The following is a 14,109-nucleotide window of genomic DNA, read 5'->3' on the forward strand; positions in this document are numbered from 1 at the left end:
CTTAAATAACAAAACAGAAAATAAAAAAACAAGTTTGAGAAAAATTAGAATCAATAATTGTAGTGAGAACACAGAGCCAGAAAGAATGTTTCAATGAAACCGGCTGATGCAACACTTACTTTAAAAAATACAATTAAGTCTTTATATTTTTTAACAAAACCTCATGTTTTACAGCATCACTAGTTCTGTAATAAAATCTATTTAAAACAGAGAGACATGGTCAGCTTTATTAAGTTAGATTTCTTAAAGAGCATTATAATTTCCTCAAGTCTATGAATAGTTGAAACAAATTAAATAAAGCTAGCCTTATAACTATTTTTATATATTCCTGTAGGATCATAATTGTCTCATATTTTTTTCCTCAAAAGTCTAATATGTTGCCTCTAATAGCTGGAAAAATAAAAACAGAAAAAAGGATCAAGTTTATTTAAAAAGTACTTCTATTTGGTACCATGACTTAGCACCCTTCCCCCCATTTTTCATATAAGAAAGGCACCAATAATATTCAGATCAGGAAACAAAGCGAAGGACTTTAAGTGACTTGCCCGTGGCTCAATGGTGAGATTAAAAATCAGGAGTTTCTGATTATGCACATACATCCATTTGGCCAAATGATTGGTTTTTCCTGACTTTCAAATATCCCCTAAATATTACTTTGAATGTAAAGCAATAAACGTGTTTCTTTTGCCATTTTTGAATGCTTGCACACAAATGGATATAGTAAAAAACAATCATGTTGTTCCATGTGAATGCCATTTATATTTTTTCTGATAATGAGCAGACCATTTGAACCAAGGTGAGTACATTAAAAGCTCTAATAAAGAAGAGAATAGATTTCTAAACAGAATAATGGACTGTTAAGTGAACATACAATAAATAATGTCTACAGATGTGGTCAGTAGAAAATTAGTTTTGCATAACTTACCAATATACATTTTCCCCAGATGTTATCTGTTACATGAAAATTAAGTTACATTGTTCATTATGTGCACATTGCCTTAGTGTTATTTAAGATGGTTTACAATCTGTGCTTTCGTTCAATTGTGCTATGGTTTTTAAAGACTATCAAGTAAGTGGCTTTTGGCATAATTTAATACTTAGAATTACAAAATTTCATCCTCAAACATTTCTTAAAAGAAACATTCTTAAAAATGCAAATTCTTTCCTTAAGGGCCAAGGGAAATCATTAGAAATCTTCAAAAAATCTGTATATGAAATAAGAATTGGACATTTATCATGGGAATAAGTGCTAAGAATTTTGACCTCTTTTGGAACTAAGTACAGGGTCAGAGTGAGACTTAAAACATGCTTATAGGAATTAATCTCTGCTTCCAGATCTCAGCATGTTGGAGAAGTATAACATTTTTTTTAAAATCACAATGTTGTTTGAATTTATGCTTTTTTTCTGTAGACTATTTTTTGTGATAATATTAATTCAGATTCATTTTTTTAGTAATGTTTCTTTAAGGAAAGTGTAGATAATCTGTGGATAGTGTTTGGGCCAATAAAATCTATAACTAAGGTAATAAATATTAAGTCATTAAAATATGCTATTAAATTATGCAAGATTTTAATCATTCCATTGAGATTGTAATTTTTCTTTCTTTTGAGTGGCAGAAAGCAAGATAAATCTGTTCAATCCTTTTTGAGCCACAGGCACACAGACCAAAAAGAAAAAAAAAAATGGGCTTGCTTTGAAAAGACATTTGTTTGGAATTGTCATACCATGACTTCATATGTAAATCAAAACTTACTAAAATATGTCAAAGTTTCAAAAGCACACTTTATCGCCAACTTTCCCCACTATTAACTAAGGGAAAAAGGCACAAAAATTCTTGTAATGTTTTAACTATATTTCCCCCTTGAAGAAAAGTCATTACTCATCTGAAAGTCTAATTAAGAAGTACTTGTGTGGATTTGGAAATTTTTAACAAAAAATTGTAACTCATTGCCCACAAAGAAAGTAACGAGATGTGAATGCCACCTGCAAAATGCAATAAACATAGGGAATGTCATACTGAGGCCATAAATTTGAAATGAAAAAGAGGAAACTCAAAAGCAAAAGATTATCAGAGGAGCTAGCTAATCCATCGCTAAAGTATTTTTCCTTTGTGGGAGGGTCATTACAAACTTCTTAATAAACCTGTAAATGTAGACTATCAATTCTTCTACAAGCCCTCCTCCTCCTTTGCATTTTTGACTTGGAAATAAATTTGCAAATGCAGCACATTAATTTTCTTTCCTGTGCTTAATATGCAGTATTTACATTTTCAAAAGGTTCAAAATGTTGCCAGGCTTCTGCAGGGTATGAATAGACATCTAATAGCAATTTCTATTTTTAACAGCATACTGGTAGCTTGAACATTTATAACTTAATAGTGCTTTGAGACCATCATATCCACACATGCTAATCACCTAAACAGGGAACAGTAACACAACACAACAAGTCCGGACAGGAAATGAAGCTGACCCATTCCAGCTGAAGCTACAAGGAAGAATGGAAGTTGGCAGGCTGCAGCAAACCAATTTGCAATCTGGCGAGGATATTCCAGTTAACACCTTGGGCTCATTTTTATTTATATATCTTGATTTGATCTCATTGAACTTGGGTTTGAAATAATCACTTTTTAAAAAAAAGTTGGATACTTAAAAGAACTGATTTTAGACACCTTTAGATACTTGCAGTATGTCTAAGTCTACTTCTGTGTAAGGCCAATACTGAAATGTGAAAAGGAATCTGAGCACACCTATCCTAATGCCTTCAGACAATAAAATCCTCCCTAATGAATTGGAAAAGGACTACCTTCTTGTAGTGTAAATGAGATAAAAAAGGAAAAGATGTTTTGATCTCACTCTAGTGCAAACATTTCCTGAGGGATAGAACCATTCTTCACATACCCTGATATTTTTCTAAAGATGCAATAATCTCGAAGATAGATCCCTGAATTACAGGCTTTAGGCTTGGCTCTATTCCTAATTGTGTGATGCTAAGAAAATCCCTAGGCCTCAGTTTATTTACCTGTAAAAAAAAAAAAAGAGTAATGATAATTACTACCTGGCTCCTTCATCGAATTGTGTCAAGCACAAATGAGATAATGTGTATGAAAATGCTGAGAGTTCTTCAAAGAGAAGGTATTATTAAACTTCAAGGTGTATTATTATTATTATTATTTATAATTACTGTCATTATTGAAAGAATCAGGTTTCTAATATGACCAACTAGGCTAGAATAGCCATGCTTGAGGACACTGGTCCAAGCTACTTGGAGTGCATATTTGTTAACAGTGCTCAGGTGGTCCAATTAACTGAGGAGAACTGCTTAATGAGGATATGTTGTCATATTGCTTCCATATAGTGACATTCTTTAAAATATCAAATATCTCTCCAATATCATTTTATTGGAAGAGTTCCTTGGACCCAAACAACTTCCCTTCATAGATGCAGATAATTAGGTAGCTATGCAGCCTAGGTAGGAATAAGGCAAATCTTTTATTAGGAAAGGAGTGGGTAGACCCAACTTTGCAAACTAGAAAACCCAATTCTCTTCATTCCTTGCCCAATGTACCACTTCCTTTGTCTTTTGTTTTATAGCAACGTATGTGGCATGTAATAGCTCAGATCATATTCGTTTCACAAAGATTTCTTTTAATAAACGTTGTCAAAAATAGAGTTAAGCTGGGTGCTGGTAGTCCATGCCTGTAATACTAGCTACTCAGGAGGCTGAAATATGAGGATCATGGTTCCATCCTGGGCAGGAAAGTCTCAGAGATTCTTACCTCCAATTAATCACCAAAAACCAGAAGTGGCACTGTGGCTCAAAGTAGTTGAGAGATAGCCTTGAGCTGAAAAGCTCAGGGACACCGCCCAGACCCTGAGTTCAGGCCCCATAACAGACTAAAATAAAAGAGTCAAGGCATTACCAGATAGGTCTTCAACAAGTCTTTGTTGTGGAAGTGAATATTGGACCTCTTGAAACTACTAAATTTGGTACTGTACTTTTGGTTTTTAGGCTGGCCTTAACTGGTGACTTTCTCTGGCTATAGCCTTTTTAAAAACTAGCTTAAAAATACGTAATGGACATCAAAAATATTTTTTCAAGGCTACTTGGAGTGTATTTGTTTAGCCTAGTGGTTATGTTCTAAAACCCATGACCTTGAAGTCAGTATAAAATATTTGAAACAATTGTAGTTATACAAACTTTTCTGTTTGGTTTTATCTAAGATGTTTTATTTTAAAGCTGAGGACTTTAACATTTAAAAATTGAAAACTATTTCTATTTATGTTTTTGTTAAGATTTGAAATTAAATATCTGTATCAGTCAATTAGTTACCATTATACAGACGAGGCAGGTAATTATCTCTGTGGAAAGCCTGTTAGAGTTATCAAATACAAATTAAAACATTTGATTTTTACAAATGCTGCATTCTCATTGTACCTTATAATAGCTCCTATGCAGATGAAACTATTTCATGGTTTTCATATTTGACAATGTTCTCTGTGAACAAGTACCTGTAATTTGCAGAAATTACATGAGACAATAAATTATAATGGCTAGAACAGAAACGATAATGGGAGAACGGGAAGTCCTTGGTTCTAGTTCTCTCTTTTCTCATGGACTTTCTGTTATTTTGACAATTTAAACCACCTGAATAAAGGGAGGCTGAAACTGTAGGAAGAAAGCTGTACATGTAATTTACTTCAAAGCACAGTGATTGAACTAAATGGACTTCAGTTCCCAGTGTCGTCAGTTGAAAGTGGAGGAAAAAAACCTCCTTAAAGCCATATTGACACTAATTTCACTTAGAAATATAAAATTTGAAGGGCTAAATTAGAATGTTTATAAGATGCTATGAAATCTTTACAGAAGTCATTGTGATGTTATTATTCCTGACCTCTTAGGTCTGAGATGGCTATTTTAAGTAATCTGACATTAAAAATGTGCTGACAAATATAGATTTTTAAAAACAACACAGGAAGTTGTAAATCAATTGGTAACCCTCAGCATCAAGGAAATAGGAGTACAGGAAAATGTAGTCATTTACCTAAGTCAACCTCAACTTTAATTTTTAGCTCAAGAAAATTTGCAGAAGGCATAAGTTATGTTTTATTTTATTCATAGTTTATGTGTTTCTTTTTTTTCCCCTCCAGTAGGTTCATAAATTATTACTAGAAAACATGCTGTCAGAATTACAAATATTTTCCTCTCTACTTAGCTCCCTCTGGCCCCCACTTATTTCCTTTTTCTTTTTACATCTGCACTAAGTGATTCTTTAACTGTATTAGGCACCCTTTCCTGGTCATCAGGGAAGGATTTTGTTGCTTTGGGGAAATCTACTTCAGACTGATCTCATGTGCTTGTCATTCTGAAAGCAGGCTACTCCAGAAATAGCCCAACCTCTTCCTTTCTTCAAGACAGTCTTTTCTTCTGTACATGGAGGAAGCCATTATGTTGATGACATGAAGAGTCATGAAGTCCTTTGTAAATAATAGGGATAGGTACCATATAGGGCTTCTCATGGAATTTAAAATCCTGGAAATTAACTTTAAAAAACCTGACTTGTGGGCAATGGAGTATATAACTGAGGACCTTCACCTATAATCTGTATATCATGCTAGTTCAGTCAAAATGATACTTCTGGAACCTTTAGGTGCTTTTTCTGAGGTTGAAATGTTCTGGAAACCTAGGCTTTTTTTTTTTTAATTTTTTTCCCCTTAAATGTGTATAGAGACTCTGGAATTGTCTCTACCTCACAGTGGAGAGTATGTTTGGGAGTGCTTACTTTCTTTGTGAGATTCAGGAATTGGATTAGATCATCTCTGGTTCCTTTTCAGCTGTTACAAAATTTCAAGGAACTTTTGCTCTATTTACACAAGATTCAAAGTCATCTGCCTATGTAGATCTCTTTCATGATGTAGAATATTTGGCCTACCCACTCGATGCTTATGAGAATCCTAGACAGGCTGAAGCTTGTCCATTTGTTTCTACTTAATTACTTCTCAAGCCCATCCTCCTCCCATTTTCTTTATCTTTCAGTGGCATCACCAGCTTCTTAGGTACTGGATGGAAAGCCTCCAGTTGTCTTCAGCTATTCCCTTATGCTCTCTCCCTTGCTTCTGACAGCAGACTGCCACAGCAGTCATTGCGACGCTTCCAGCATGTCTCTACACTGTACTCCTCATTTTTCATGACAATGCTCATCTTCCAGCCTTCAGAGCCATGTTCTTGTCTTCACAGATTTTGAGCTCTAATGGTAATGAACTAGTAACACTTTCTAGCTTTTTTTCCCCTTCAATATACACAGTGCCTGGAACATAGGAAATGTTCCATAAATACTTCAGGAGGAGGAAGAAGTGTGGGAAGAAGAGAGGGAAGAAGGGAGAGGGGGGAGGGAAAGGGAAAGAATAAGGGGGAAGGAGAGGAGCAGCCCATATTGCCTGGGTTGCTCCCTCTGCTGGGAAGGATTTTCTCTATCATCCCTACCAGTCAATATTACATTTGGTCTTCTGGACCAGCTAGTCCACTAAAGTGAAAATTTCCTTTCTTCCTTGTGCTCTTGAAACATTTTGCCTATTCCTTTTGTATGGTACTCTTCACAATGATCCTGAGTTACAAGCATGTCTAAGTGATCTCTCACACTTTCTAGAAACAACTTGAAGGCAAAGTGGATGTTTTAATATTCATCCTTAGGATACAGAGATCAGGCGTTTGTTCACAGAAAGAATAATGTTTGATGTTGTGTATGCCACTGAGGGTATCCATTCATTTAAAAACTGTCAGGGCTGCTTAGTTACAATTCAGTTGAAAACGTGAGTTATGGAAAAACAAGGCCTCCCGAAAGCCCTCTTAATGGCTGCACTGCAAGAGGACCTGTACTTTTTCAGTTATCAGTGGCACCCTGTTTGGTTACCACATTACAAAATAACCAGATTCCCAGTAATTTGACTGAATTGATGGTTATTTTTAATCGGTAATTAAACTGATAAGTGAACTGACTGATAGCTGTTTCATAGACACGATGTACTGACAAATTCTAAAGAGTTCCCTGGAGATAATCACTCATCCACCTGACTTCTGATGGCGGTAGTAATGTCAAGCAATCTCCAGAGGGGGATGCTGAGATCCTTCCTCCTGAGGCCACAATGGACAGTCTTCCCATTGATTTCCAACTCTCTTTTCTCCCCAGTGGGCCCCTCCCATTCTTAATTCCGTGCAAAAGGCAGCCACTGGAATTGTGTAATGGGGAAGCCACAAGGATATTGCTGGCCCTCATCCAGGAAAACAGTGCTGAGGATGAGGAAAAGAAGCCGCTCTCACTTGCTGCGCACTTACTCTGTGCTCAGCATGGGACTGGTCGGAAAGCACATGTTAAGTATATCCTCAGGTCATAACACATTGTAAGAGGAGGTTTTATTGATCTCATTTTTTTGAGGGGTAGTTAGATGGAGAATCGAAAGCTCAAAGAGGTAAAATAACTCAGTTAAGGCCACACAACTAGACCATGGTGAATTTTTAGCCACAACTTGAACCCCTATCCATTTGGCTCCAAATCTCACATTATCCAATCCTTAGGGACAAATACAGTCATAACTTGGGTTCTTTGAATACCTTCCAAAATAGTTATCTCTAGTTTATGAGTAAGGAGATGAAAGTTAAGAAAAATAAAATAATAAGATGAATGATATGTGCACACGAAGAATTAAAAAAAAAATCGAGTTCTTCAGAAATTTCTGGAAGCCAACTGACTCCTCATAGCCCTGGGACTCCAGAACATTGTCCCCCAAATAAATCAATAACAATAAATCTTAGGGTATTGAACTTTTTTTTAAAAAACAGGGCACAATAAAAAAATATTGAGTTTATGAAGAGATTTAAGGACATGCTTAATTCATGTGTGTAAACAGAGAAGCATAAGATGATAAGTTTGCTTTTGGTGTCTGAAACTGCACAAATAGCAATCGGTCCTATTTGCTGTAATTGTAATTACTCTTTTCATTGGAATCACAGTCTCCTCCAGGAAGACGCATGCAGGAAAACCACCAATAACCAAACAAGTTAAGAAGCATTGAGAAATGGGTATGGCCATGTGACCAAGGCTCTCACCTGGTGCTGTGATATACTTTCAATCCATTTCCACATTTTTAATTAACACTTCATTCAAAAAAAAAAACTTTATGGAGACCATTAAAATCCCAAATGGGGAAGAAAGTAAATTTCCTTTATCAGAAAATTACCTATAGACTATTTTGGTGGCTTTTATTATTTTTTTACATATTAATAATTAAAATTAAATATGGCCTTGTGGCTCAAGACAGAAGACAACAGTGAAATAATTTTCACGGCTGATATAATTTTAAAGTCAAACCTGGGTGACTAAGATATTAGAGCTGTTGTGGATGAGTTTCTTTGTCCACCCTGTAGCTCTAATTTCTGATCAGAGCCATCAGTTTCACAAAGGAATTACACAGTGGTATTGAGCTGGTTTTCTAGCAGAGATGCACAAGTACACTGGCTTTATCTCAACTGCTGTCCCACTGGGAAAGTGTGGTGCTGTTTCCAGCCCATGGATTTGAGGAACCTATTTTCATGGTATGAGGCATTCATTTATTTGTGTGGAAAACAGAGTATGATTCTACGACTCAAATAGCACTGTGCCATCCACCATTCCCAAACACTGCCATTCTCACAAACGAAAAGCCTAACTACCTTGGGGGTGCATGTCTGTTCATGGTCCCACGACAAGGACCATTGTTCCTCATCTATAAATTGGGGACATCGATAGGACCCTCCACCCCCCACCAGAGGTTTTTGTGAGGATAAACCCAACTTGTACAAAGAACTTAGCCCAGTATTTGGCATTTAGGAAGAGCTGAAAAGTGTGATTTTTAAAGAACAAACAAAAATTTCTTTATCACACAATGTTTCACTAATGCTAAACAACCCTCTCTGATCTGTGTTGTTCCTCACTGGTAAGTAACTGATAAATAGTTTTTTAAAAAGCAATAGCTCATTATTTAATATGCAAATGTGGGAAATCATTGCATGGTCTCCTATGGTCAGCGAGTCATCATATCACACAATTTTTTCCCCCTGCTAGATGGTGAAACACCAAAGTTTAGAGTGCATTTCCAGTTCTCTTCTCCAGCCCTGAACATGACCTGTAATCTAAGCTCTTTCTCATTTGGGCAACCAGTGGTGCACACTGACCTTTTCACATTCCTCTTGTGCTCATGATTAGATTCTTCCAAAGGATGTCTGTGCTAGAAGGACCTATGTAAAATGAATAGGGTCTAGATGGAAGCCTCAAGTTTCATTTATGAGTATAAACTGCTCCTTGGTGAGAGAAAACTCTTGAAGGCTAGTCCTGGCTTTTACACTTGTATGAACATGGCCTTGGTATGAGTGGTTGCTAATGAAGCCAGGGAATCTGGTCCAGCATTTTAATTTACTCAGTTCAGGGAACTTCCCTATATTTGTGCATGAACTTTGTACGTTAGGCAACCTATAGTTTGATAAGAATATCAGAAAACAGTACATCCTGTAATATACTGTTTCAACGGATTGGAATATCAACTGACTAGCAAAGCTAACATCATTTAAGTAAGCAAACCCAAGCAAGGACAAAGAACTACTGTTTGAATTTTTTTCTGGTAGAAATAAGAAACCAGGGCTAAAAAAAAACCATTCAAATCATAAAGATGCATTGCCAAATGAAAGTATAGCATTAATTTGGTTCATCTAATTATACAATCTGCAATTAAACCTTCACATATTTTAGATTGCTAGTATCATTGGAAATATCAGACCTCTGATTGCTATCACTGCCCCAGGAGGCGATGCAGGATTTACCTTTGAAGGAGCTGTTGTTCACTATGTGTTTTGAAGGGCAGATAGACTATCAAAATGTTATGAAAGAAACATTCTGTTTCTTCCACTTCTGTTTGTGTTAGAAGCTTTTGATTCTCATTGTGCTCTGCAACAAATACTGTAAATACTGAAAACTGACTGAGAAGATAATACTCTTTATTTAAAAATTATCCACCAGCTTCTTTATAGTTTAATTTGTTGTGATTCATTCATTTATTTACTTATTAGGGAAACGATTTTACTTTGGTTTTAGACACAGAATTACTATAGCTGATTTATTCCTTTGTCATTTATTTTTCTACTAGTTCATCATAAGACACTTTACTCTCTTTTTTTACAAGAATTTTTACAACATTTTGCTGTTGTATCTCGGAACTCTCTAGCATCTGTCAGATTTAATCACCTACAGAACTACCTGATAAAGATTACCTTATCAGAAAAAGTGTCATCTTGTGAGCTTAGGTGTGAGAATTGTAAAATAAAGCTGAGCTACACTAACAACTGCTGTGCTAATTTATTGTAAATTATGTTTTTTTGTTTACAGGAATAAGACATGAGCAATGTTTCTATTTAAATTCATTTCCTATTATTTCAACATAAATACCCAACACTTCCACATATAAAAAAAGGGGGAAGAACCTAGACTCTTCTTTAAAAAGGTTATATTGAGAATAAATTTATTTTCTAAGCTTTTGATAGCAATCATATCACCTTGTTCTAGGCCCAGAATCATACAGAACAATTAGGACAAAAACATAGATGCTTAAACATGCTAGATGGAAATTTCTGATTGCCACATGACGAGGCTGTTTTATAAGACATGAACTGGAAATAATTGCAGAGCGAGCTGGTATACAACAAAGCTTTAATTCACTGGGCTGACACTGTAAACTCATAATTTGTCGACCTAGCACCAGCCGTGATAGATTACAGCCGTTCAGGAGACATAAAGCATGTCTCTTTCATGAACATTCTGGGAAATGTAGTTTAGATGACCCCAGTAAAAACAACTGAAAAGGTTTTAACCAAGATGGTTCTCTAAGAAATGTAAAAAAAATCACAAGTCATTATATTATTAAGATTCAAAACTAGGTGGCAATGAATCACATGAAGTTATCACCTTTAAATCAACGAAGAGCGCATAAACTGAGTCCTATAAAGCTCCGCGAGTCTCAATGCATTTTAACAAGATGAACCTCTTATATAAACATGATTTTATTATTATATTTATTGTTATTATTATTAAAACGAGAGTAAAATTTAGTACTCATAAAAGTGAAGGGCTAATGTTGCAGGCTTGAGCCAGAAAGAGCAGGGGACTGAATTTTGTAGGCTTTTTTATGTAGCTCTGCTAACATATTTTGACCTATTCCTGTTCATGTAAGTCAGTGCCAAACATGGGAATTGGTGTGGTCTACAAAACATGCATCAATGGATAGGCTATATGGCAAGGGGTTCTATCTTAGATTTGAACCCAAACTAATGTTAGAACTCTGGGCATAAGGAAGCAGTTGTAGGTCAACATGATTTCAATTCTAGCATCCCCTGCCCCCCACTTCCCAAGACTAGTGCTCTACCATTTGAGCCACAGCTCTACTTCCAGAGTTTTTGGTGCTTAATCAGAGAAAAGAGTGTTATGTCTGAGACAAGCAGAAATGGTCAGATAAGTTGATGTTAGGCGAAATGAACCCCAAGATAAGGACTCAAATGGTTTTTCTTTCTTGCTATTGTTTCTCACATATTTACAAAATATTTCTTTGTTGCTTTGTATGTACCTCCCCCACTGTATAACCCCTGTTTTCACTGTATTTGATGTTGGTATAATTTGTGGAGGGGAAGGGAAAAAACAAATTGTTTAGATAGGGATACAGGTGGACCCATTGCAACAATGAGATGTACACGATATTATGTCGAAAAACGAACTTTACAACTTTGGGGGGGAGGGGTAGGGAAGTGTGGGGGGAAGGCAGGGATGGTAAGGGGAAACTAAGGAAGAGGCAATAATGTTTGATAAGAAATGTACTCATTACCTTGCTCATGTAATTGTAACCCCTCTGTATGGTATTTTCACAATAATAAAAACCTTTATTAATTAAAAATAAAAAAAGAATGTAATGGACCTGCCAACCTAGGTGGTTTTGAACCACAATCTCATATCTTAGCTCCAGCATAGCTAAGATTACAGGTGTGAACCACTAGTGCCTGGCTCATTATATCTTTAAGACACACACACACACACACACACACACACACACACACACACACACACACACACACACACACACACACACACACACACACACACACACTTTGGATCTTTCAAAGGAAAGGTAATTCCAATGCCCTTTATACTAGGTGTGGTGGCTAGCCTTATTACTTGGGAGGCAGAGACAGGAAGATCCTGGTTTGAGAGAAGTCCAGGCAAAAGTTAAGGAGATCTTGTCTCTAAAACAAGCTAGACATGATGACAGATGCCTGGGGTTCCACACACAGAGGAGGTGCGGGTAGGAGTACGCTGCAAAGTCAGCTGAGACCAAAGTAAAACAACTAAAAGCAACAAAGGGAGGCGACCAAATGGTAGAGTCCACAAGGCCCTGAGTTCAATTGCCTTCCCCTCCAAAAAAAAAAAAATTGAAATACCATTTAAATAAAGTGAAAACCATCTTGCTAGATTTGCTATGATTTGGTTAGTAGGTTCTGTACTACACTAGACACATGTGTTTGCCTTTCCTGTAAGATTTAATCTTTGCTTCAATTCAATTGATCTGGACAGATTTCATATGTTAGCTGCCCTATGTTATAGGAAACATTTACATCCGTGGAGGGTTACGGTCTGGAGGTGCTGTTAGAAGGCTGGGGACACAAATATATTTACAATCAATTAAAATATAATTGAAAATGGTTACAATTGAGTTGCTGTGGTAGAGGGCTGTTGGGTTAGTCGCTTTGTATTTATCCAACAACAGAATATATCAGCCATGAATTTACCAAAGAAAAGAACAAGAAGAAAAGGGCCTGGTGAATCCCATTGTCAGCCAGCTGCTTCTCACACAATTACCCCAAACCAGAGGAAGACTCAGCAAGAAATGTCTTGACTACAAAAGCATGGGAAAATAAATTTGGCTCTTGGAGAATTTGAGAATAATTTTTAGTTTCTGACAAATATCACTTTGATTATATATATATATATATATATATATATATATATATATATATGGAATATTTTTATTGGCCAAGGGTTATTTTTACTTAAAATGTTGGTAGTTACATGGATAGAAATAAACCTTTGGTGCTAGATTATGGAAAACACATTTGATAGCTAAATATAAAATCCAAATATTAATAACTACTGACATTTGTACAGTCCTTTGCTCTTAAAGCTCTTGACAAACATCTCTGATTGTATATACACAGGAATAACACTAAAATGTGGCTACATTTTCAAAGGATTAGATGTTAACCCAAGAAAAGAAGAGCAAATGGATGATTTATGCAAAATACTGGTCTGCAGAATACAAGTGTGCATTTAGAAATAATAATCCAGGCTATGTCATTTCACTCTCAAAGTGACTCTCATAATTCACTTCAGTTTTATTGAATTGTCTCATTTATCTCCGTTCTCCTCCTAAGACACCTACTATGTTTGTTTATTTTTTCTTAGATGAAGTAGTTAATGGTTTAAGTCAGGGGCAGGGTGGGAGATGAACAAAAATCCAGGGCTGATGGCATTTCCTTTCTGAAAGCAGGCGTTCTGGCTCTTAGTGCCTCCTAGTGTGAGAAGGGCTGATATGCCAGTACAACACAACAGTGCCATCGAAGACTTGTTCTATGTCAATTCATCTTGAACCAAGAATGTTCTCAGTTATCTGAGAAACACCATCTGTCTCAAATCAGTGTCATTACTGAAATATTTGATCAAACAAGTTTTTGTTGGACTGCTAGACGATATTGATTAAAAGGAGGGTATGTTTGTCATACTTGGTTAGACAAAGTGTAAATTACATGGTGACGATCATTTTTAAAGGCTAGAAAATGTGAAATGTTTAATGTATACACAGAAGGCCTTTCCTGTAAAATATTAATTATTTTATTGCATTCTCAAACCATAACTGAGAATGACAGAAATATAAATCAAGGTTCTTTACATTTCCTGTAATGATGATAAAAGTTGGACAGATTAATTCTAGATTTATTCTAAGTAACTTGTTTTAAAATTTAACATTCTCTCTGCCTTTCTCTCTATA

At 35.9% G+C, this 14,109-nt stretch overlaps 1 protein-coding gene across 1 annotated transcript in view; it reads right to left on the minus strand.

Moving 5' to 3' along the window:
* The window catches only part of Cabcoco1 (ciliary associated calcium binding coiled-coil 1), a 108,999-nt gene that overhangs the window by 10,469 nt on the left and 84,421 nt on the right, over positions 1 to 14,109 (minus strand). The window lies entirely within an intron of this gene.

The sequence above is a fragment of the Dipodomys merriami genome, unplaced genomic scaffold, assembly GCF_024711535.1.
Source record: "Dipodomys merriami isolate MVZ:Mamm:240054 unplaced genomic scaffold, mDipMer1.0.p SCAF_14, whole genome shotgun sequence".
In the NCBI taxonomy this organism is placed as follows: domain Eukaryota; kingdom Metazoa; phylum Chordata; class Mammalia; order Rodentia; family Heteromyidae; genus Dipodomys; species Dipodomys merriami.